General features: G+C 45.2%; 1 non-coding gene across 1 annotated transcript; it reads right to left on the bottom strand.

The window, feature by feature from the left end:
- Positions 1 to 4,547: 4,547 nt before the first annotated feature.
- On the bottom strand, positions 4,548 to 4,688 carry LOC123640802. The gene has a single exon (XR_006736055.1). It is a non-coding gene; the product is annotated as a U4 spliceosomal RNA (small nuclear RNA).
- Between the last annotated feature and the right edge of the window lie 18,179 nt (positions 4,689 to 22,867).

Below are 22,867 nucleotides of genomic sequence, written 5' to 3'. Positions count from 1 at the left end.
ATATTAACATAGAAACAGCCTTGAGAAATAAGAACAGGCTCATCTGGTCATTCCCTTAGGCTGGAAGTTCCCCTTTCATGGTGGTTCAGCTCTTTCTTTTTCTTTTTTGAAGGTCACCCTAATTTTATCCAGATCATATCTGTTTAAAAATGTTTATGATTTATTGGAAAGATAAAGAGTTTCCCTTGGCACCTCCAAATTATCCCAGACTTGGAAGATAGCAAAAGAGGACTGGGTTGTGCTGGCAGTGCTTTGAAAAAGAATGAATTGATCTGGGATGGGGAAGGGGGCTTAAGGGTACCATGGCAGGAATGTGGTTGAACAGGACTGACCACATATGCACCTTAAAGTGTGGGATTCCTTACCTGAGGAATTGCCTATTCAGGGAATCATTTTTGGTGATATCTCTGCCTGGTAGCCAGACACTTTTACAATAAGAACAAAAATCTGTGTGTGTGTAAGACTAGCTGATGCTTCTCTTTTCCCAATCAATCTTTTATATAAAATTTCAGAATAAGAAATCTCATTGGAAATTTCACCGAAGAGGTTGTATAGATTTGACCTGAAATGGTCTGCTCTTATTACACAGGGACAATAGAGCTGACCCACAATTAGTAGGGTATATGCTTGAATTGTTTTTTGTAATATTCACAATAATAATCATTAATATTTTCTGTCCAGGTGCAGTGGCTCATGCCTGTAATCCCAGCACTCTGGGAGGCTGAGGCAGGAGGATTGCTTGAGGTCAGGAGTTCAAGACAAGCCTGAGTAAGAGTGAGACCCCATCTCCACTAAAAATAGAAAAAATTAGCTGGGCATGGTGGCAAGCGCCTGTAGTCCCAGTTACTCAGGAGGCTGAGACAGGAGGATCACTTGAGCCCAGGAGTTTGAGGTTGCTGTGAGCTAGGCTGACGCCATAGCACTCTAGCCAGGGTGACCGAATAAGACTCTGTCTCTAAATAAATAAATAAATGAATGACTAAAACTGGAGGCAAGCAGACACTTAAAATCATATCCTTAAAATTTCGGCAAAAATGTCATTAAGGATCGTTAAGGATAAAGAAAAGAGGACAGACTTGGGAGGTTTTTAAGGAGGGAAAAGAACAAGGAGTTGGTTCTTGACTAAATGCACATGAAGGAGGGCAAGAAGTCTAGAGTAATTGCCGTGTTTCTAATTTGGATGGTGGTCACATGAACCGAGAGTGAGAAAACTGGGAAATGAACAGGTCTAGGAAGAAGATTATCAGATCTGAAGGGAATGAGAGAGAGTAGAAGCTAGAGAGGGATGAAAGGTCAAGTTTTGGAAGTTTTTTGTTTGTGTGTTTGTTCTGTTTTAGTGTGTGAATAACTTAAGTTACTTCATAGGCTTGGACACAGGATTGTATTTTATGCCACATCGTAGGTACTCAATAAATAGTTGTTGAAAGAATGGAGAGAGTCAGTGAGAGGAAGAAATTGGAGGTAAAGAGAGAGAGTGAGACTGATAAAGTCAGGTCCTGGTGTAAAACAGGAAAAAGAGCAGGAGTGACTCTATGACAGGCTGGACCTCCTGGAATAGGCCTAAGTTTCGGTTTCCCTGACGCCGGTCCTCCCCTTCCCCGAAATGACGCTGATAACAACTAAAAGGTCCCTTGGAGCCAACCAATCAGGAGCCAACACGATCAGCCACTCTTGAGGAACAAATGAACTAAGGGAGGGAGGGGGATGGCGTGCCCAGTGCATGTAACCTACTGAAAAGTATAAAAGCTTAATTTTTACCCCAGGGCGGGGTCCTGGTTCGTGGAGAGGCCACTGCGTTGGTGCTCTGGGACTTGGAGCCTAGCTCGAGCTAGCCAGTAAACTCCTTTGCCTTTTGCAGCCTCGGTGACTCTGCCTCTCTGTTTCTGGGGCCGAGGAAACACTGGTAAAAACAATATGCAGTGGTATCTTAGTCCCTTCAGGCTGCTATGACAAAATACCCCAAAATACCATTTGAAGCAGGTGACAATCTGTAGTTGGCAAGTTTTTCCACCCTGGCAGGATTCAGGAGTTCCAGAGTCAATAGATTACTGGATAGGTGGGAGAGAGGACATGAATACAAAGGAATGAAGGATGTTAGAGCCTGGTTTAAACAATCAGCCATGCTGTTGGAGTTAAGGAAGTGAGAAGGATAGGGCAATGTGGTAGGCTACATAATGGCTTCCAAAGATATCCTAATCCACAGAACCTCTGAATGTTACTTTATGTGACAAAGGGGACTTTGAGGCTGTGATTAAATTAAGGATTCTGACATAGGGAGATTATCCTGAACTATCTGGATGGACCCTAAATGTCCTCACAAGTGTCTTTGTAAGAGGGAGGCAGAGGGAGATTTTACTACAGGAGAAAGAAAATGTCGTGTGACAAAAAAACGGAAACACAGATTGGAGTGATGCACTTTGAAGATGGATGAAGGGGCCACAAGCCAAGGAATACAGGTGGCCACTAGAATCTGAAAAAGACAAGTTAATGGACTTCCCCTCTGGATCTTTAGAAAGGGCCAGCCCTAAAAAGAAAGAAAGAAAGGAAGGAAGGAAGGGAGGGAGGGAGGAAGGAAGAAAGGAAGGATGGGCCAGCCCTGCTAACACCTTGACATTAGCTCAGTGAAATGGATTTTGGGGTCTTCTGACCTCCAGAACTGTAAGAGAATCAATTTGTATTGTTTTAAGCCACTGAATATATGGTAATTTGTTACAGCAGAAACCAGGAGACTAATGCAGGCAATAAAAGAAGGCTTGCCAGAAAAGTTAGACCTCAGAGGAAAAGCAGAACATGTAGAAGCAAGGATGAGTGAGACCAGGCATGGTGGCTCACGCCTGTAATCCTAGCACTCTGGGAGGCCAAGGTGGGTGGATTGCTTGAGCTCAGGAATTCGAGACCAGCCTGAGCAAGAGCGAGACCCGGTCTGTACTAAAAATAGAAAAAAATTAGCTGGGAAACTAAAAATAGAAACAAAAAATTAGCGGAGCATGGTGGCTCTCGCCTGTAACCCCAGCTATTTGGGAGGCTGAGGCAGGAGGATCACTTGAGCCCAGGAGTTTGAGGTTGCTGTGAGCTAGGTTGATGCCACGGCACTCAAGCCTGGACAAATCAGTAAGACTGTCTCAAAAAAAAAAAAAAAAAAAGGATGACTGGATGGAGAAATTAAGTGATAAGAAATCCAGATCAGGAGATGTCTGTGCTCACAGCAGGCTGGGGGAACTAGGAGACTAGTTTGCTAGAACAACAGATAGTGATGGACAACTAGGCTAAATTGGTAGGTTGTGCCAAATTGCCAAATGCCTAGATTGCCTCCTTAATGAGTTCGGTTGTGTTCTACAGGCTTTGGGGAGCAACCAAAGGAAGAGGAACTTGGAGTTGATTTATAAGATTGTTTCAAGCAGGGAAATACTTCAAACAGGAAGATCAATATATCAGATTATGAGGTTCTGGACTCAGGGTAGTGGAAATGTGTATCTTTCAGGGTTTTCCAGAGAAACAGAACCAATAGGAAAACATATTATAGATATTATGTGCGTGTGTGTGTGTGTGTGTGTGTATCATAAGAGATTTATTTTAGGGATTGGCTCAGGTGATCATAAAGGCTAATAAGTCTGAAATTTATAGGGGAGCCCAGTAAAACAGAAATTCAGGATTTAGGCAGGAGTTGATACTGCCATCTTTTTATTAATTATTTAGAGATGGAGTCTCACTCTGTTGCCCAGGCTGGAGTGCAGTGGCACGATCATAGCTCATTGCAGCCTCCACCTCCTGGGCTCAAGCGATCCTCCTGCCTCAGTCTCCTGTGCAGCTGGGACTACAGGTGTGCATCACCATGCCCAGCTAATTTTTTCTATTTTTTGTAGAGATGGGGGTCTCACTATGTTGCCCAGGCTGGTCTCAAACTCCTGGACTCAAGCAATCCTCCTGCCTCGACCTCCCAATGTGCTGGGATGACAGGCGTGAGCCACTGGACCCAGCCTGATACTGCGATCCCGAGGAGGAATTATTTCTCTGGGAAACCTTAGTTTTTGATCTTAAAGTCTTTTGTGGGGACTCACTCAGAACCCAGAGTTGGTATAAAGATTATTTTAAGTTGAAGACATTTGAGATTCAATAGACACAGAAGAAGGCCTTCTTGGAGCTACGTTTATCTGACTAAAAGCAACTTCTGGGAAATAAGGCTGCCATAAATTCTCCTTCAGGGTGGGTCTACACCCAGAGGGAAACCTCCCCCAAGTTGAATAAAACTTACCCCAACTTTCTTCTCCAGGACAGTTATATCCCTGAAGGAGATGGAAAGACCACTTATACCTGTATAGACAAACATTATCACACACCATTTAATCTCTTGCTTGTGCTCCTGAAAACCGATTTATCTTTCCAAAAAGTCACTTGTTTTCCCATAATTACCTTTCTCTCCCTCCAGTCACCTATTAGATGATATATGAGCCCCAAATTCTAGCCACCCGTTTGAATTACTCAACACTGAGATCTCCCGTGTGTATGACATTGCACCAGTGAACTGTTGTGGTTTTTTTCTAACTCAGTCCCAATAGGGACTATCAAAAATTGCCAATGCTGACTATATTGCAAGTCGTCATGGTGGGTTATTGGGAAAAGTTTTCACCTAGCAATAATCAAGCCTCGCATAAACCTCATTGGCTATGATACTGCCACTGTGCAAAGCTAAGTGAACTGTTCTTTTCTTCCTTCTTTTTTTGTTTTGTTTTGTTTTGTCTTGTTTTTTTTGAGACAGGGTCTCGCTCTGTTACCCGGGCTAGAGTACAGTGGTGTGATCATAGCTCACTGCAGCCTTGAACTCCTGGGCTCAAGCAATCCTCCTGCCTCAGCCTCTCAAGTAGCTGGGAGTACAAGCATATGCCACCACTCCTGGCTAATTTTTCTCCCCTTAATGTGTCTTTCGTGAGTGTAATTTGCAGCCCCCAGACACTGAATCTAAGAAGAGAGAGGAAAAATCTTCTATACCTACACTTTCAACTGACCCACCCACATTATCTTTGATAATATCCTTTACTTAAAGTAAACCACAGCTACAAAATACCTTCACAGAAACACCTGGGTTAGTGTTTGATTAAAAAGGGTACTACAGCCTAGCCAAGTTGACATATAAAAATAACCATCATTGGCCGGGCTCACGCCTGTAATCCTAGCACTCTGAGAGGCCGAGGAGGGCAGATCGTTTGAGCTCAGGAGTTTGAGACCAGCCTGAGCAAGAGCGAGACCCCGTCTCCACTAAAAAAATAGAAAGAAATTAGCTGGACAACTAAAAATATATATATACAAAATTAGCCGGGCATGGTGGCTCATGCCTGTAGTCCCAGCTTGGGAGGCTGAGGCAGTAGGATAGCTTGAGCTCAGGAGTTTGAGGTTGCTGTGAGCTAGGCTGACGCCATGGCACTCTAGCCAGGACAAAAGAGCGAGACTCTGTCTCAAAAATAAATAAATAAATAAATAAATAAAATAACCATCACACAAGGGAAAGGAAGAATTAATTGTGCCCACCCCACCCCCCAAATTTAAAAACACATTAGCAGGATTTGGCGATTTCCTGGATGTGAAGGGAAGGAAAAAAGGAGGTGCAAGGTTTTAGGCTTAGAGGCAATGTTTTGCAATTATCCATTCACATTCTTGCCTTGTCCTACCTTTGACAATTGCACACACATTTCTAACTGCGGGTTGGGGTCAGGGATGCAATGTGTGGCAATGTAACAAAGGTCTGCAGAGGGATCACCAGTAACCTCGGCCCTACCGGTATGATGGTTTTTAGGTAAAAGTAATCCCAATGGAAGCGTTACCCTGCCTATTACAGATAGAGCTGTCTGTTGCCCAAGAAATGAATAAGCAGTCTCTCCAGGATGGTTATATCCCTCAAGGAGATGGAAAGACCACTGATGGGAGAGGAAAAAAGAGCAAGAAATGATAAGAGAAAATTTTCTGAAACAGGAGAGAATTACCACCTTCCTCCGGGCAGTGACCCGCTGACTGGTTAATGCACTTGCTTTAATCAATTGAAATTTAAGCAATTAGTGTAACCTTGAGCACAGTTTATAAGCTTTCTACATTTGACATAAGATTTATTTATCTGGGTTGGTGTTTTCCCAAGTTTCATTTTTATTTTTAGGTTTGGGTTTCCTTCTAAGTGACACATGGGTACGACTTGTAAATTATAAGCTTGGCATTTTGGCAACTTTAATAACGAAAACCTGAAGCATGAAGATTAAAAACCCCGCCTGGCCAGATTTTAAATTGAGTCTGGATGCACTTCACTTACTCTGTTAGACTGGTAACTTGTTGCCAACAGAAACTTAAAGAAGCACTTTCTGTAATTAATATGTTAACTATCATTAATGGCTTTGTTTTCTCTAGACAAGCCAACAGCAGGCGTTGGTTTTTAGTCTGGATAAACTGGTTCTGAGAAGTGAAAAGCACAAGTGCTCAGGAAAGAGACTAGGACCAATGAGTCTAGCTGCAAAATGCATTTTACCCTTCCATGGTGAATTGAAACCTTGAGCTTAGAAGCCAATATGACAGACTTTCTTTAATGTGTCAGAAATGACTGGTGACACAAGCTTTATAGCCTCCAGTCTAAATCTTACTAAACGTGCAAACCAATTTCTTTAGGCCCTGGGGTACCAAGCCTCAAATACACCCACAGCTCCCCAGCCCATCTCTTCATCCTCTCCCCAAAGCCCTCACTTGCTTCCTTACACCTTCCTCTGGGGCTCTGTGACCAACTGTGCTACATTTCAGCTGCAGACCTACAGCTAAGGTAGGGGGCAGGGAGGGAAGGAGCTAACGTTTGCTAGTGGCCTCCATTCCCAAGCACTTTATCCACTTGATCTCTTTTAATCTCTTTACCTCACACCATCCCTGGGAGCTAAGTATTATGATCATCATACTCTTTTATCACTGAGCAAAATGAGCTTGGGAGAAATGAAGTAACACACCCCCGGTCTCACAGCTAGTAGGAGATGGAAGTAGGCTTGGATCCGGGTCCTTGTGAATCCGCAAGTGGCAGGTTTAATTAAGCTGCATTACAAACCAGCATTTTCCCTACTTAGTTTAAACCGAGTAATTTCCTGAGGAAGGGATGCCTCTTCTCAGCTTGTCTATTATTAAATGTGTGTGGAGGAGTCAGACAGCTTAACCTTAGTAGACATTTTCCAATGTTTTTTTCTTTTTTTTTGAGACAGAGTCTTGCTCTGTCACCCCGGCTAGAGTACGGTGACACCTTCATAGCTCACTGCAACCTCAAACTCAAGCAATCCTCCTGCCTCAGCCTCCCAAGTGGCTGGGACTACAGGTGCGTGCCACTACGCCCAGCTAATTTTTCTATTTTTTGCAGAGATGGGGGGTCTCGCTCTTGCTCAGGCTGGTCTCAAACTCCTGGCTTCCAGAGATCCTCCCGCCTCTCCCTCCCAGAGTGCTAGAATCACAGACGCGAGCCCCACACCCACCAATTCATTTTTTACTTAGCACAAACAAGGGAGAATCAACATGGGCTTCTGAACTGTCCTTACAATTTCCAAAGGACATTGTCCATGTTCCATTTTTAATCTCCTTAGTGTGGTGGGAGAGAGATGGGCCATTCAATAACCGGAGCGCTGGCTGCAGCTGGGGGACGTAGGTGGGCACAGCAGCCTAGCAGGAGATGGGAGGTCGTGACTCACAAGGTCCCAGGCTCCGGATAATACGGCTGCCAGTTCCTTTCCAACACCAGCACTAACACATCACACAGCAACGCGGCTTTACAGTATCCAAGGGGATTTCATACCCACGATCTCATCCAAATTTTAAACACTGTTCTCAGAAATAAAGTTGTGGGGAAACTTTTATTTAACCTCCACCCTGTGTGCTGGAACAAGAAGAGTAATCATATCAGCCTGTTCCTGGCTAATTGCAGTTAATAAATGCACGATTCCAGTCCGATTGTCCACAGGAACCAGACTATTTCTCCGTCTCACCTGAACTTGTGAGGACATGAGCTGAATAACGTGCAGTGACAGTTGATCTGTGAAAGATTCCCAAGCGATGAACTCAGGCCACTCACAAGATGGTGGTTCCCCCACCGCTGCATTGAGGAAGCTCTTGATAGGGCCATGAAAATCGCTTCTGTTTGCCAAAGCCAATAAACATTCTTCCATGCTCATCATACTGGACTTGTCAGCAATTGTACCCAGCAACTCGATGTAATGCCTTCCCCTGATCTCAGTCCCTGGGCTCCTTTCTCATTCTATACTCTCTTCATCCATTCCCATTTTTCCCCCAGTGATTCACAGATTCAAAGCACCAACCCAGGTCTTTCATATATCATATGAGACACATGTATCCAACTAGTATTTACTATCTCCACTTGCAAGTCCCACAGGCATCCGATACCTAACATGTCAAAACTGAAACAGTCTTTGATCTTCCTTGCCCTTATGAAACATCCTTCTCCATTATTTCTCCACCCAATTAATGGCACTACCAACTTCCAGAAGCTCAAGCCGGTAACCTGGGAGCCATTCTTGACATCTCCTTCTCTGCCACCTACCACATCCACACAATGTCTCCTGTCATCAGTTCCACCTCTGACATGTATCTCAAATTCGTACTTCTCTGCCATCACCTGGTCCAAACTATCATCTTCTCTCCTCTAAACTAGTATATATAAACTCATAACTGGTCTCTCTTGTCTTTTTTCAGTTAATTCTCTTTCTTGTTTTTGGTCTTTTTTTTTTTTTTTTTGAGACAGGGTCTCACTCTGTTGCCTGGGCAGGAGTGCAGTGGTGTCATCATAGTTCACTGCAACCTAAACTCCTGGCCTCAAATGATTCTCCTGCCTCGGCCTCCCAAAGTGCTAGGATTACAGGTGTGAGCCACCACATCTGGTCTAATTCTCTTTTTTAAAAGGTAATTTGAGCATTAATTAAAATTTTTAAGCGGCTTTCCATGGCACTTGGGATAGAATCTAGGATCCTTTTTTTTTTCTTTTTTTTTTTTTTCTTTTTCCATTGGGGAATCGAACCCTGAGAATCTCAAATTCTTACGTAGGGCCTTGGCCCATCTCTCTAGGCTCTTTTCAAGCCATTCTCTTCTCTCCCTAACTATACTCCAGCCACATTTCTCTTTCATTTAGAGCCCAGCTCTTTCTGACCACAGGGCCTTTGCATAGGCTATTTCCTTTGCATGGAATCTTCCCTCCTCTTGCCTTCCTTACTTCTCTCCCACACACTAGTTGCGTGGCTGACTTCTACTCACCTTCAAGTCTCCATGTTCTTTCCTCAGAGAGGCCTTTCTTAACCTTCCAGTCTAAACTGGGTCCTCCCTTACCATTCCTTCTCATAACTTTTCCTTCATAATATTTACTACAATTTGTAATTACACATTTATGTTGTATATTTGTTCAATATCTTTTTTCCTCACAGACTGACAGCTCCATGGGAGCAGAAATCACATGTCTTTTTTTTTTTTTTTTGAGACAGAGTCTCACTCTGTTGCCTGGGCTAGAGTGCCATGGCATCAGCCTAGCTCACAGCAACCTCAAACTCCTGGGCTCAAGCAATCCTCCTGCCTCAGCCTCCTGAGTAGCTGGGACTACAGGCATGTTCCACTGTGCCTGGCTAATTTTTTCTATACATTTTTAGTTGTCCAGCTAATTTCTTTCTATTTTTAGTAGAGACGGGGTCTCTCTCTTGTTCAGGCTGGTCTCGAACTCCTGAGCTCAAATGATCCTCCCACCTTGGAAATCATATGTCTTTTGTGTACCACAACACACCCACTCATGCTCAGCAAAGTGCCTGGGACACAGAAGGTCCTTAATAAATACTTGTTGAATGATGAATAAATTCGTGTCCTCCTGATGGTGATATTCTACCGTGAAACTAGACCTCAGAGCCTGATGCCAGTAAATATTTAAGTCAGTGTGTACAGCTCACCCTTGCCAGGATCCTAGGCTCACCTACCAGTCTTTTGATAATTTGCCTTCTCATTTTTAATTCAAAGAGCCTCAGGTGCCACAGGGGCATCCCTGGGTCCAGCTGAGCTTTAACACCGAAATTCCTGGTTTGGTGCCTCCCTACAGAACCACACACCTCGGCCCCTGAAGGATCCCCAAGTATTTCTCAGGGTCCACTTCTCCACCCAGCCCCTCTGCTCCTCTGGAAGGATGTTTTCCTGCCCCAGGGGCTCCCCGCAGGCCCTTCCCAAACAGTAAAGCCCTCCTGGACCCACTTACTGCTGTGTCTCCTTTGTCTTAACTATGCTACACCTGTCTCCTAGGACTCTTTCCCTTCCAAGAACTTAACTCAAACTACTTCAAGCACAAAGGAGGCCTGATTAGTTCTCGTAACCCTGGAAGAGCCAGGCCGGGCCTTGGGGAAAGCCGGGAGCAGGAACCCCCAGGCTGTCTGGCTTTTGCTCTCTGCCTCTCAGCTCCTCTCTTCCTGTTGGCTTTGTCTTCTCTTACTTCAGACAACTTCGCCTCATGTATTCGGGGACATGGCTGCAGCAGTTCCAGGGTTTCAGGTCCAAGTCCTGCATCCCAGACAAGAAAAAGCTCCTCCACCTCTACTTAGGAAAATCTGAGGGCAGGTCATTCATCGACCAGTCACATGCCCGGCTTGGGTTCCATCTCAGTCCTGTGTGGCCACGGGTGTGGACTGGAAGGTTGGGAGGGGTGAGGAAGTGTCTCCCATAGGAAGGGAGGAAGGAGGTGCACTACCAGAAGGGAAAAGAGTTTGAAGCAACGTTAGTACATGTCCACTGTACATAGTGTTTGCAGAAATAATGAGGCTGCCTTTGTGGACAAAAAGATATGTGACCGTATTTGGAAATAAGGTCATTGCAGATGTAATCAGTTAAGATGAGGTTCCACTGGAGTAGTGTGAGCCTTTAATGTAATATGACTGGTGTCCTTTTAAGAGGCGAGGAGACACAGAAAGACACACAGGGGACACCATGTGAAGATGGAGGCAGCCATTGGAGCGATGCATCTCCAGGCCAAGGGACGCCGGACTGCCGACTGTCACCAGAAGCCAGTGCCCTCAGAAGGATCCAGCCCTGCTGATACTTCAATTTCAGACTTCCAGCCTCCAGAACTGTGAGAGAATAAACAGACTTCTGTTGTTTTAAGCCACCCAGTTCGTGACACTTTGTCCCAGTAGCTCTAGAAAACTAATACTCTGCCCCTTTCCAAAGTCTGAAGGGCTGTTTGTCTCCTGGACTCAGAATCACATATAGTTTCTCATGAAATCTTCCCCCAGTTTCTGACTATACCTCATTCTCTGTGGGCTTCAAAATGGAGTTCATGCACCTGGAAGGAGAAGCCGATGCCACCACCATCGTGCCTGCCCTGCTGCGCTCATTTCTCTCCTCCCTCTTCCAGCCACCACAGCCCCCTGAGGCACAGACCTTTAGCTTTGGCCAACGCAGGGACACACCGCTGTGGCATGGCGCTGCTCCCTCACTAACAGGAAGAGAATTCTTTGATTACACTGACTCCATACACGGTAAATTGGGCACGTACGTTTCTCAATGGAAATGAATAATTTGGCATTCTGTTTTATACATTCTTATCTTTGAGCTTTGTTAGTGAGTCAGTGTCTAAGTTCTGTCAACTTTGCTGCTAATTAATTTAAGATTGTGAATCTGCAAAGGTGAAGGCCAACCTTCCTGAGCCTTTCTGGGGGTGTCTAGCAGAAGGCCAGATGTCACCTGTCTCCATGACATCACTTTGTTCCTATCCATGGATCAAATGGATTCAGGTCTTAGCATCGCTCTTTCCTCCCCTCGGACCCTGCCCTTCGGTCCTAACTGAACTAAACATGGCTGTTTTCCCACGTTATCCCTAAGGGCTACACTGATTTTCTTTTTTATCTTTATTTTTATCCTACAGAAAGTAAAATACTCCCAAAAGATTAACTCTACTGTTATTTAGTGATTGCTTCAAATTCCCAAGAATACTTGTCCTTGGGTATAATTTTTTCTGTACTACTAAGTAGTTATGAGCGTCTGTTTGTGTGCGTGGACGCTCTGCTTCAAATGAGTTGCTTTTACAACGTGATAACCATGTGCCATATGTTGGGCAAATATCTCGGCCATAATTCACAGGCAACTGACACATTAATAGATTCTCTGCCGGTTCTCATTGTGGGGACTCTGCGTTAGTGGCCTTTGTCTCTCATGGATCTGACAGAGGGGCAGGATTAGCTCACTGACGCTCAGAACACAAGTGACCAGGGATTTCGTGAAAACAAAGCCAAACAAACGAAGCAGCTTCCATCGGCACCTGGCTGAATAAATTAAACGTGATTGAATCCTCTATCACAACAATGACAGAAAGGGAGGTAAAATATGCCTTTCCTAATGGGTTTCTTGACAATAATTTGCTATTTAAAACTTACTATTCCAGGAAAGCAACAACTGCATAAGACTACTTTGGGTCCTTAAAGCTCTGTGAAATCTCTGAGTGCAGGGAGGCATTTTGCATATTTCCTGCAAGCAGTTATCGGACAATGTTGCTTCAAAGCCGGGGCCAGCAAGTGGACCCCACGCTCTCCTCCTCTTGGCCTGCCTGGGTTCCGAGTGGCCACGTGGGGATGGGCTCATGCAGGAGACACTCAATGTGCCAAGAAGGGAAAAGATGGAATTGAAGTAATAGTCTAAAAAGCTTTTACCTGAAAGGAGAAGAAAACAGCACCAAAGTTTATTACTAAGCTTGGCGTAAAGAAATGTTGCCGTCATTGAAATGAACATCACCTCTGGTCACTTCGCTCCGAGTTGTCATTACCAGCCGGCATGAGGCACTCAATTGCAAACGTACAAAGGAAAAAACACTTTCCACTGTGTGAAAATGAACACATAGAGGATTACAAGAGTGCCCCTCGGAAAGGTGAAAGTCTACAGAGTGTGGGTTTAATGGAGTCACACTCGTCCAAACAGAAATTCCCCTCAACCTGCCCTTGGGCTCTCTTCCCCCCGTGAGTGTCCATCAGTAGAGCCCCTCCCTTGAAATACACAAGGAAGCCAACAGTGGAGGCTCCAGAAGAATTAGGGTTAGAGTATACTGGGATTAAAATGCTACTGAGGAGTCAAATGGGTAACTGAGGTTGGCATTCACCCATTGGGATATTGTAGTCGACCAGAAAAAATGAGCTACTCGTGTTGATAGATATAAGATTGATGTCTGATTTCTTATGGGATTGGGGTACCCAGCCCAAACAGGACGTGACCAAGAGTCATACAGAATAAACAAAGCAGGTGAAACAGCAAGAGAGGGGCAGGGAGGCAGCGTGTAGAGGGAAAATACTTACTGAACACACTCCAGAACACTGTTACTACTGCCGCTTCCTAACCTGTATACTTCTTTGACAAATTAATTAAATTTTAGCAGCCTCAGTTTCCTCATCTGTAAAACTAGGGTGGTAATACCACTGTCCTAGGACTGTTATGGAAGGTAAATATTAATAAATCTGTAAACATGAACACGTGAGACACAGTGTGCACTTTAAAATATAATTCCTACCTGCTTTCTTTCGAGGTAAGACACAATTGCGAAGGGGAACAGGTTAAGGAGGGCAATTGGGCACCTAAGGAAGATTTTGGAGTGTGGGAAAAGTTAGTGTTGGCTACTTTGACTGATTAATAAAAGGCCTGCTTCATATCACTATTATAAACAGTGCCCAGCCTCAATTGGGGCTTTTGTCAAACTTTTCCTGTAAAGGGTCAGGTTGTAAATATTTTAAGCCTTGCAGTAAATGTTTTTTACTCACTAGTGCAAGTCATCCCAGCCATTGTGGTAGAAAAGCACCCACAGACAATATATAAATGCACAAGCATGGCAGGGTTCCAATAAAACTTTATTTATAAACACAGATTTGAATTTCGTAACATGTTTATGTATCACAAAATATTATTCTTTTTTATTTTTTTCCCAACTATTTATAAATGTAAAAACCACTCTTAGCTCATGGGCCATAGGAAAACAGGTGGTGGGGCTGGATTTGGCCCATGGGCTGAAATTTGCTGACCTTGGTTCTGGACACTGGATTATTTTCTTCACATTCATTATCTCCTTTAATTCTCATCTCAACCTGATGAGCTAACGTCAGGAAGGGAACTCATTTTACACAAAAGGAAACTGACCTTGGGATCAGCTGTTGACCTTCGGCTAGTTTCTTAGCGTTTCCCAACCTCAGTGTTTTCATCTACCTTGTACGCTTAGTATAATATAAGGATGAAATGAATTAAGACATAAAGCACTCAGAATAGTGGCTAACATGTAGTAAATACCTAATAAATACTAACGGCTACTTCCCCAAGCATTAAAAACTCTTCTACAACATGATTTTTAATGACAGCATGGCATTCCACGTAGACTTTCATGATTTATTTAACAAAGTCTCTAATGTTGGACACTTAACTTATCCTTTATTTTCTTACTCAACCGGAGCTCATCATTATTTTGTGGAAATTATTTTTAAAGTAGGGATAAATGAAAAATTGTTCTTAATGCCATTACCCAGAGATTATAACTATTGTTCTCATTATTATATATGTTTTTCCAGGCTTATTATTACCTCTAAGGAAAGCTGGGGTGATAGCGTACATACTGTTTTGCAACCTGAATTTTCACTATCCCAGTGATAAAGGTCTTCTACTGCTGGTGTCTGGCTTCTATCATCCTAGTTGAACTTCTGCCTTCCCGCTGCCTCACACCTATTCCCATACGGGTGACTGTGCTGACCATCTGGTTCTCTTGGCATTATGTTTCTTACTATAAAACTACAAACTGGCAGCTGGCTTGCACATCAGTCTCTTAGGAGTTTGGTTACTTTTAGCTCCCACTGTGAATCTGGGCGGTCACCTCAGCTGCCTTAACAAAATAGGGGATTTGGGGATCTCCAAAGCTGAGAACTTGGGCCTTATAATCCAAATAGAGTGATGTAATCCTGGCTGAGCAACCATTCAAACCCCACCAGCCTCCTTCCCTGACAACTCTATTTTGCTTTCTTTAAGTGCCATGCCAATTATAAGTGATGACTAGTATTTATCATTTAAAATGGCAAACAACTCTAAATGGCTGTGGTGGAGAGCAAGTTCAGACATCATTGCCGGAGACTGGCTGAAAGTCGAAGCCCCTTAGGAGTATTATTTGAAGCGCTGACTTTGGTTATATACAATGTCAAATAGCCTCTCCCACTGTCAAAATAGCCTTTTATAGTTCTTCTTCCTGTTTATGTTATCAAGGAGTTAGAATGGGGAGACTTCAGAACTCAAATGTTAATTTTCTCTTGATTAAACCTTGGTTTACAGAACTAGGGTAATTTTTCACATTGCTGAGGAAAAGTTGAAAAATTGTAATAATGGATTTTCTGTGGCTATAGAAACGTCTATAGTTGATTTAAATTCCTAAAAATCTCAACATAATGTGTTTGGCTTCTCTTCTGATTATGCTCTGAGTCAGGCACTAACATACGCTAGACCATAAACATGACTGATTTGAAAAGACCACTGAAACCCACGATCTGATATTCTGCCTACAGCGTCCAGTCTGGGCAAAAAAAAGAAACTTGGGTGCACTTAATTGATGAAGACAAGTGTTTGTTGATCTGGAAATGAAATGAGATATGTGGGTGCTACAAACCCGTCCATCTGCTGGTAATGGCAGAACGTATGCAGCGTGTTAGCCGGCACACAAAAGTGTGCTCCTGGCGACCTGGGCACTTCCCTTTCATTTGCGGCAGGGCCAGCGCAGAGACACAGAAACCTTAATGCAAACATGATAAACACCCTACCACCTGGGAGTCAGTGGCAGGTTCAGGCACATCCATTTCTCTGGCATCTGAGCAGCTGGTTTCCACAGCATTAACTCGGAACAACAGGGGTAAAAGAGTCAGATTAAAAACCAATAAAACAGTAGTCTCCTCCTATCACCCCCAACCTCCTCCTTCTCCACCCCAAAACAAACCAAAAACGGCATGTGGCACTTTGTCAGCTAGACATCAAAATCTTCTTTTGCTTTACGTATGTAATTCCAATGGAAAATTAGAAGGATTGTTGAAGTCTTTTTAAAACACGTGGGAGGAAGCATTTATTGAACACTTACTACATGCCACGTGTTGTATTAATAATACCTGTGGTTTGATTTCATTTCATCTCAGAACTATTCTGGGAAACAGCTTATCAGCAGCCCCCGGAGGACGGGGCTTAGGATGATCAGGTCACTAAACCAGGGCCAAGTGTCATAAACGGCAGGGCTCAGATTAAAACAGCTCTCCCACCCTCCGAGCCAGGTCCTCTGCACCGTCCACCGCTACGTGTCGCGGCACAGCTGACGGGCATGCACGGCCTGCTTAGCAACAGCGGGCAGCTGAGCAGAAAGCAATTGCAGGAGGCAGAGCCAAGAGCAAAACTGCTGAGAGCGCGGAGTAGGTGGAGAGGGCAGAAGCACACACAGCGGGGTGCAGTGTTTTTTAGCTTCGTTTTGCCTCAATAGGCAGAGGTGTGTCTCTCAAAGGGTCACTCCCTTTGCTTGGGCACAACAGACTCGTTGGTGGGGGGACACTGGGAAAGTTGCCTCCGTGGTGGTGAGGAGCCAGGGCCACCAGGAGGACCCACAAGAGAGTGAACCAGAGCCCACGGAACAGCTGTGACCTGCAGAGGAAGGTGCCCAGGGGCCTTCCGGGGACCCAGAGGTGGCACCTTCTTCAGACCTCGGGGTTTGGGCGGAGATAGTGCATGGCCTGTGGGCTGGGTCTCCAGAAAATGAAAGGCTTGGTTTTTAGTTTTTTGGTTTCTTTGGTTTGTTTTTGCAGGGACTCAATGGTTGGCTGGAAATAAAGGTGGAGGAACTGGGCAGTTCAAAGGCGGGGACTGTGTCCCCCCCTCATCCCCACCTTTCATTCAGAAGAGCCACAGAAGCGTGGCCCGAGGGTATGTGAAAGGAGCGAGGAGGCTGTGGGCCTGCTGTCTTTCCGCGTGCACGGCTGCGCGTGCGCGTTCCCGTGCATGCTGCGGGCTCCAGGCGTGTGTGGGGGCTGTGAACACGGGAGAGGTAGAGGGAGGAGAGGTAGGGAGGTGGCTGCAGTAGAGATTTGGTTCTAGCTGGGCTGAGTCTTGCAGTTGCAGCCCTACTTTGGGCAACTCACTGTAGCCAGCAGCAGAACAGGGATCCAGAGTCCTGAGACAGAAAGTGGTGACTTCCTCCTCTTCCTTCCTTCTGTTCCCTACGGAGCCTACCATTTGGGGGGCAGAGACATGGACAAATCCCTCATAGTAACACTAAGGGCTGACGGCTGGGATGACAGATAGAAACGCCATTGGCTCTAGAACTCTGAAGGGCACTCAATTTGGTGTGGAGGGAGGCAGGGATCCAGAGGTGGTGTTTGTTATCTAATGCTGGGTAATGAATTACCCCAAAGCGTAGCAGCCTAAAACAACAAATGTTTATTATCTCACAATTTTGAGGGGTCAGGAATAAGGGTGTGACTTAGCTGGGTGCTTCCTGGCTGAAGGTCTTTCCTGAGGTTGCAGCCGGGGCTGCCATCTCATCTGAAGGGTCAAGAGTGGAGGACCCGATTCCAAGCTCCCTCACACGGGGCTGGCAGGATCCAGCTCCTCGTGGGCTGCGTCTAGAGGCCTCCGTCTGTCCTTTCGGGGCCCTCCCCACAGGGTAGGTCACAACCTGGCGGCTGACTTTCTGCAGAGCAAGCGAGAAAGAGCCCCTAGAAAGAGGCGACAGTCTTTATATAACCTAATCTCAGAAGTGACATCTCATCACTTCTGCAATGTTCTATTATTCAGAATTGAATCAGTAAATCCAGCTCACTCAAGGGAAAGGGATTACACAGGGGCACAAATACCAGGACTATGTATCATGAGGTCACTGGGGGCCATCTTAGAGGCTGCGTGTCACAGTATCCAATCCAAGACCTGAAGAATGACAAGAGTTAGTCCGGCAGGAGGGGAATGAGGGAGCTGGAACCGGGCAGGGCAAGGAGTGGCAGCTGTAATTTAGTGTGGCTGAGCAGAGAGAGGTTCAGATGGTTAACGATGTGTGTGGAGAGGCCAGCGGGGCCCAGCAGGTGGGAGATCTTTCAACCCAGGTTTGTGAAGCTAGACTTTGGAAGCATGGGGAACCTAAAGCTGGAGGCTAAAATTGAAGATTTGCTATGGGGAGAACAGATTGGAGGGCGTCTTTGAGCAGAGGCAGGCCAGCCAGGGGAGTGTGAACTAAAGGGGTGCCTGGAGGGGCAGAGTGAGCCATGCTGTTAAAGAGCTGGGGTCCATCAGACTGAGCAAATGACTGACTGCTCATTGTCTGTCTTCCTCCCCTAGAATATAAACTCTGGTATCCCCAGTGCCTAGAGAAGTGGCTTTAGGCCGGGTGTGGTGGCTCATGCGTGTAATCCTAGCACTTTCGGAGGCCAAGGCAGGAGGATCACTTGAGGTCAGGAGTTCGAGACCAGCCTGAACAAGAGCGAGACCCTGTCTCTACTAAAAATAGAAAGAAATTAGCTGGACAACTAAAAATATATAGAAAAAATTAGCCGGGCATGGTGGCGCCTGCCTGTAGTCCCAGCTCCTCGGGAGGCTGAGGCAGGAGGATCGCTTGAGCCCAGGAGTTTGAGGTTGCTGTGAGCTAGGCTGACGCCATGGCACTCTAGCCTGGGCAACAGAGTGAGACTCTGTCTCCAAAAAAAAAGAAAAACAAAAGTGGCTTTAGATGAACAAATCAGTTGCCTCAAGGTTTTTGGCTGGGGTAACTGGGTAAAGCCATCTTCTGAGACATGCAGCACAGAGGAAAACATGGATAGGAACTTAATAGTTGACAAATACTGAGTTTGAGGTGCTTTGTGGACATCCAAGAGTAAATATTTAGTAGGCAGGTGAAATGCAAGGGGTCTGGAGAGCCTCTCTGAAAAGCAGTGAGAGACTCCTAAGTTCCCAGATGCAATCATGGGAGTAGACAATACGGCCCAGGGACAGCTTCCTGCACGTTCCAGGGCACCTTGAACAGCTACGCCAGCTTTGAAAGACAGTAAAAGAAGAAAGTCTTGCTAATTGTCATTCACAAAATAAAGCCCACAATATGTTGCCAGAGAGGAGAGAGGAAAGCCAGGAATCATGGGAAGTCAGGAGAGGCCATGGGGGCAGTGGCAGCGACAGCACCACAGGTCAGGTGAGGACTGAAAGGGGATCAGAGAATTGACGCCCATGGTGGGAGGCGGGGATAAGGGAGAGTGAAGGAATATTTTCCAGAAATGCAAAGCATGACTTAATATTTTAGAAATTAAAACTGCCATTTCTGAGCTCCATTAAGAAACAAACAAAATGTGGGTAAGCATTTGTTTGTTTGTTTATTTATTTTTAGAGACAAGGTCTGTCTCTGTCGCCCAGGCAGGAGTGCAGTGGTGTGATCACAACTCACTGCAGCTTCCAACTCCTGACCTCAAGCCATCCTCCCGCCTGGGCCTCCCAGAGTGGCTGGATTACTGGCCTGAGCTACCGTGCAGGCCTGCACAGGCGTTTAGACCATAAGTTCCCCAAAGTCCGTCTTTGTAGCAGCAATTTGGGAATCACCTGGGAGGCTTTTTAAAATACAGATTCCAGGTAGGCCCCAGCCCTATAAAATTGGTCTCTGAAGGTGGAGGCAGGGAAAACTATTTTTTTTTAAATGCCAAGTGATTTTGAAGTGTGACAAGGTTTTAAAAATTTTTTCTTTTTCTTTTCTTTTGGCTTTTATTATTACTTTTTTTTTTTTTTTGAGACAGAGTCTCGCTTTGTTGCCCGGGCTAGAGTGAGTGCCGTGGCGTCAGCCTAGCTCACAGCAACCTCAAACTCCTGGGCTCAAGCGATCCTACTGCCTCCGCCTCCCGAGTAGCTGGGACTACAGGCATGTGCCACCATGCCCGGCTAATTTTTTCTATATATATTTTAGTTGGCCAGGTAATTTCTTTCTATTTTTTAGTAGAGACGGGGTCTCACTCTTGCTCAGGCCGGTCTTGAACTCCTGAGCTCAGAAGATCCACTCGCCTGGGCCTCCCAGAGTGCTAGGATTACAGGTGTGAGCCACCGCGCCCGGCCTTATTATTACTTTTACTTGACACATAATAATTGTACATATTTATGGAGTATAGTGTGATGGAATGTGATATTACCATATAGGCATACAATGTGTAATGATCAAATTGAGGTCATTAGCATATCCATCACCTCAGAGGATTTTGACACCTCTAAGAAACGCCTGGTTTATATACTATATTATATTATTAGCCCTTTTAGTAGAAATAAAGTGGCAAAAAACCCCGATAGATTGCTAAGCTGTTAGAAGCCAACTGTTAAGTTTAAGACTTTAATAGGAAATTTAAAGCAATCAAGAAAAAAACTCCCCACAAAGCTTAAAAAAACAGCAACTATAAAACACAGGCTGGGTGTTTATTTTCAAAAAAATGGTGATGACTACTTTAATTTGGACTATAAATCAAGTTGAGAGTAAATGAGAGCTAAAATAATAAATAGAACTGTCTGTAAACATTGGTAAATCAGCATCTTCCAGGGTGTGGTTGTACAAGAACCCGGTGGGTAAGTAAAGGGGGGGACAGCTTCCAGCTCTGAAGGGGTGAGAAGTCTTCATTGTTTTATGGCCAAGTAAAGCCCCCAGCTGACCACCACCCTCTTCTCCAAGAACATGCCATTGTTGCAGCGAGTGGTCCCGAGGACAAACCGAGCGGCACACGGAGAGTCAGAGAATCAAGGTTCATTCGCCGGCAGGCTCAGAGGGGTCTCGCCACCAAATTCTGAGCCCCGTCTACCCAATTTTTCCCACTTTTATTAAGTTGGGGTGGTCCAAGGGATGGGGTCTCAGGTGACTATACCAGGTAATAGGTTAGTTGATGTGTCAGGTAATAGGTTAGTATTATGTTGATGCACCAGGTAATAGGTTTAGTGCTATGCTGATGTGCCAGGTAATAGATCAGTTGATGGGCCAGGTGTTAGGTTAGTATTATGCTGATGCGGGTCTTCCGTGAGGGGTGGGGGTCTCCGGTGGCTGCTGTGCCAAGTAATAGATGGGGGTTTTCCTTATCACCACAGCTACACGGAGAGCAGTTTTCCAGCCTGAGTCACACGACTGCCTCCATTTCCTCACCACTCCTCTTTGCTGCTGGAAATTAACTTTGATTCTCGAAAGTCAATTAAAAGCCCCTTACAGGTCTTCGGGGATCCCCGGCCATATAAGCTCCACAACCAAAGTCTCTAGAGCTTTCCACAGGCCTCTTGATCACCACCCCCCATCTCCCGGCTGGCAGGCAGACCCCCAGGGACCTGTCTGCCACCTCCTGGAAATATCCTGCAAAGTTCTCTGCTTGCCCCTCCCCCCTTGCCATGACTTTGAGTTTAAACAGTTTTCTCAGTTCCCTGTTTCCTTGTAGTTTTGAAGATAAGTATACAGGTTTTCCATTTGTTTAAGAAAATGTACTCTCCGTCAGGAAACGAAAGCAAACACAGGGAAACTGGCACGTCACAGGTCCTCCCGCCCCAGCCCTTGCTCAGGGGCAGCCTCCCCGGTGAGGCTCAGATGCTTTTGTCAACGGAAGAAAAGCCAAACTCTGTAAAATAATTTTAAAGAGATTTTACTCTGAGCCAAATTTGAGGACCATGACCCAGAGCCACGCCCAACAGGCCTTGAGCAAGTGGACTCGCTGTGGCTGGGTCACAGTTTGGTTTTATACATTTCTGGGAGACAGGGGTACAGGTAAAGTCATAAATCAATAGGTGGGAGGCATACATTGGTTTGGCCGGAAAAGGTGGGCCATCTTGAGGGGGAGGGGGGCTTACAGATTATAGGTGGGTTTAAAGATTCTTTGGCTTGTAATTGGTTAGAGACATGAAGCTTTGGCTAAAGGCTTGGAATGTTTCAACATAAGAAGCTGTTTATCAGAGATAAGCCACCGGACATAGATTTGTTGTGTAAATTGGAGACCTGCAGGTTTGTCTTGCATACCCTTAGGCCTGCTAATGGGTTACAAAGGATGTCCCCAAGAAGGGAGGGGGGCATGATGAGGCATGTCTGACCTCCCTCCTCCTGGCAGGCAATTTAGTTTTAGGATATTCCTTTGGCCACGAAGGGGTTCATTTAGTCAGCCAGTGGGGGGTGGAGGGTGTGAGCCTTAAAATTTTATTTTAGTTCACACTTTCATCCTAAGGTCAAACCACACCAAACAACAGATGCCCTTTGGTTGGTGTCATCTCACTGGGCAGATGTGCCTAGTTTCATTGGTCTTCTGCCCCATGCAGGATTTCTCTGGACCCCTTAGAGCGTTTCTTCAAAATTAGTCCAATCTTGATCTAATAAGTCCCCAAAGAGATGTAGATAAAATGAGGTATCATTTTTGTTTTAGCAAGAGGGCAAAAAAATAAAAAATGAAAATTAAGCCAGGTAATACCCACATCCTGGGAAGCTGACGCACTTTTGTACTGCTGGAGGGGTGTGCACCGAGAGCCTTAAATATGTGCATGCTCTTCAACCCCGTGATCCCATTTCTAGGAAAATATCCTAAGGAAATACTCAGGAGGTGCAGTCCAGGATTTATGAACAAAGGACATTCACTGCAGAGCCATACTTGAGAAAAACTGGAAAGGACTTACGTACCTCCCAGGTGGGGCTCGGCTCCACAAATCCTCATAGATCTCTAAGATGGAATGGGGAGCTGCAGTCATGCAGTCATCCATGCGACAAGTATTCATTAAGTACCTACTCTGCATTAGCTACTGGCTGGGTAAACAAAGCAGGTAAGTTCCCAGCCCTCTTGGAAGATGAAGTCACTAAAATTCGTGATTTCCTAAAGCAATTTAAAATTGT

Source organism: Lemur catta, chromosome 6, assembly GCF_020740605.2.
Source record: "Lemur catta isolate mLemCat1 chromosome 6, mLemCat1.pri, whole genome shotgun sequence".
Taxonomy (NCBI): domain Eukaryota; kingdom Metazoa; phylum Chordata; class Mammalia; order Primates; family Lemuridae; genus Lemur; species Lemur catta.
This window is presented reverse-complemented; position numbering and strand designations above follow the sequence as displayed.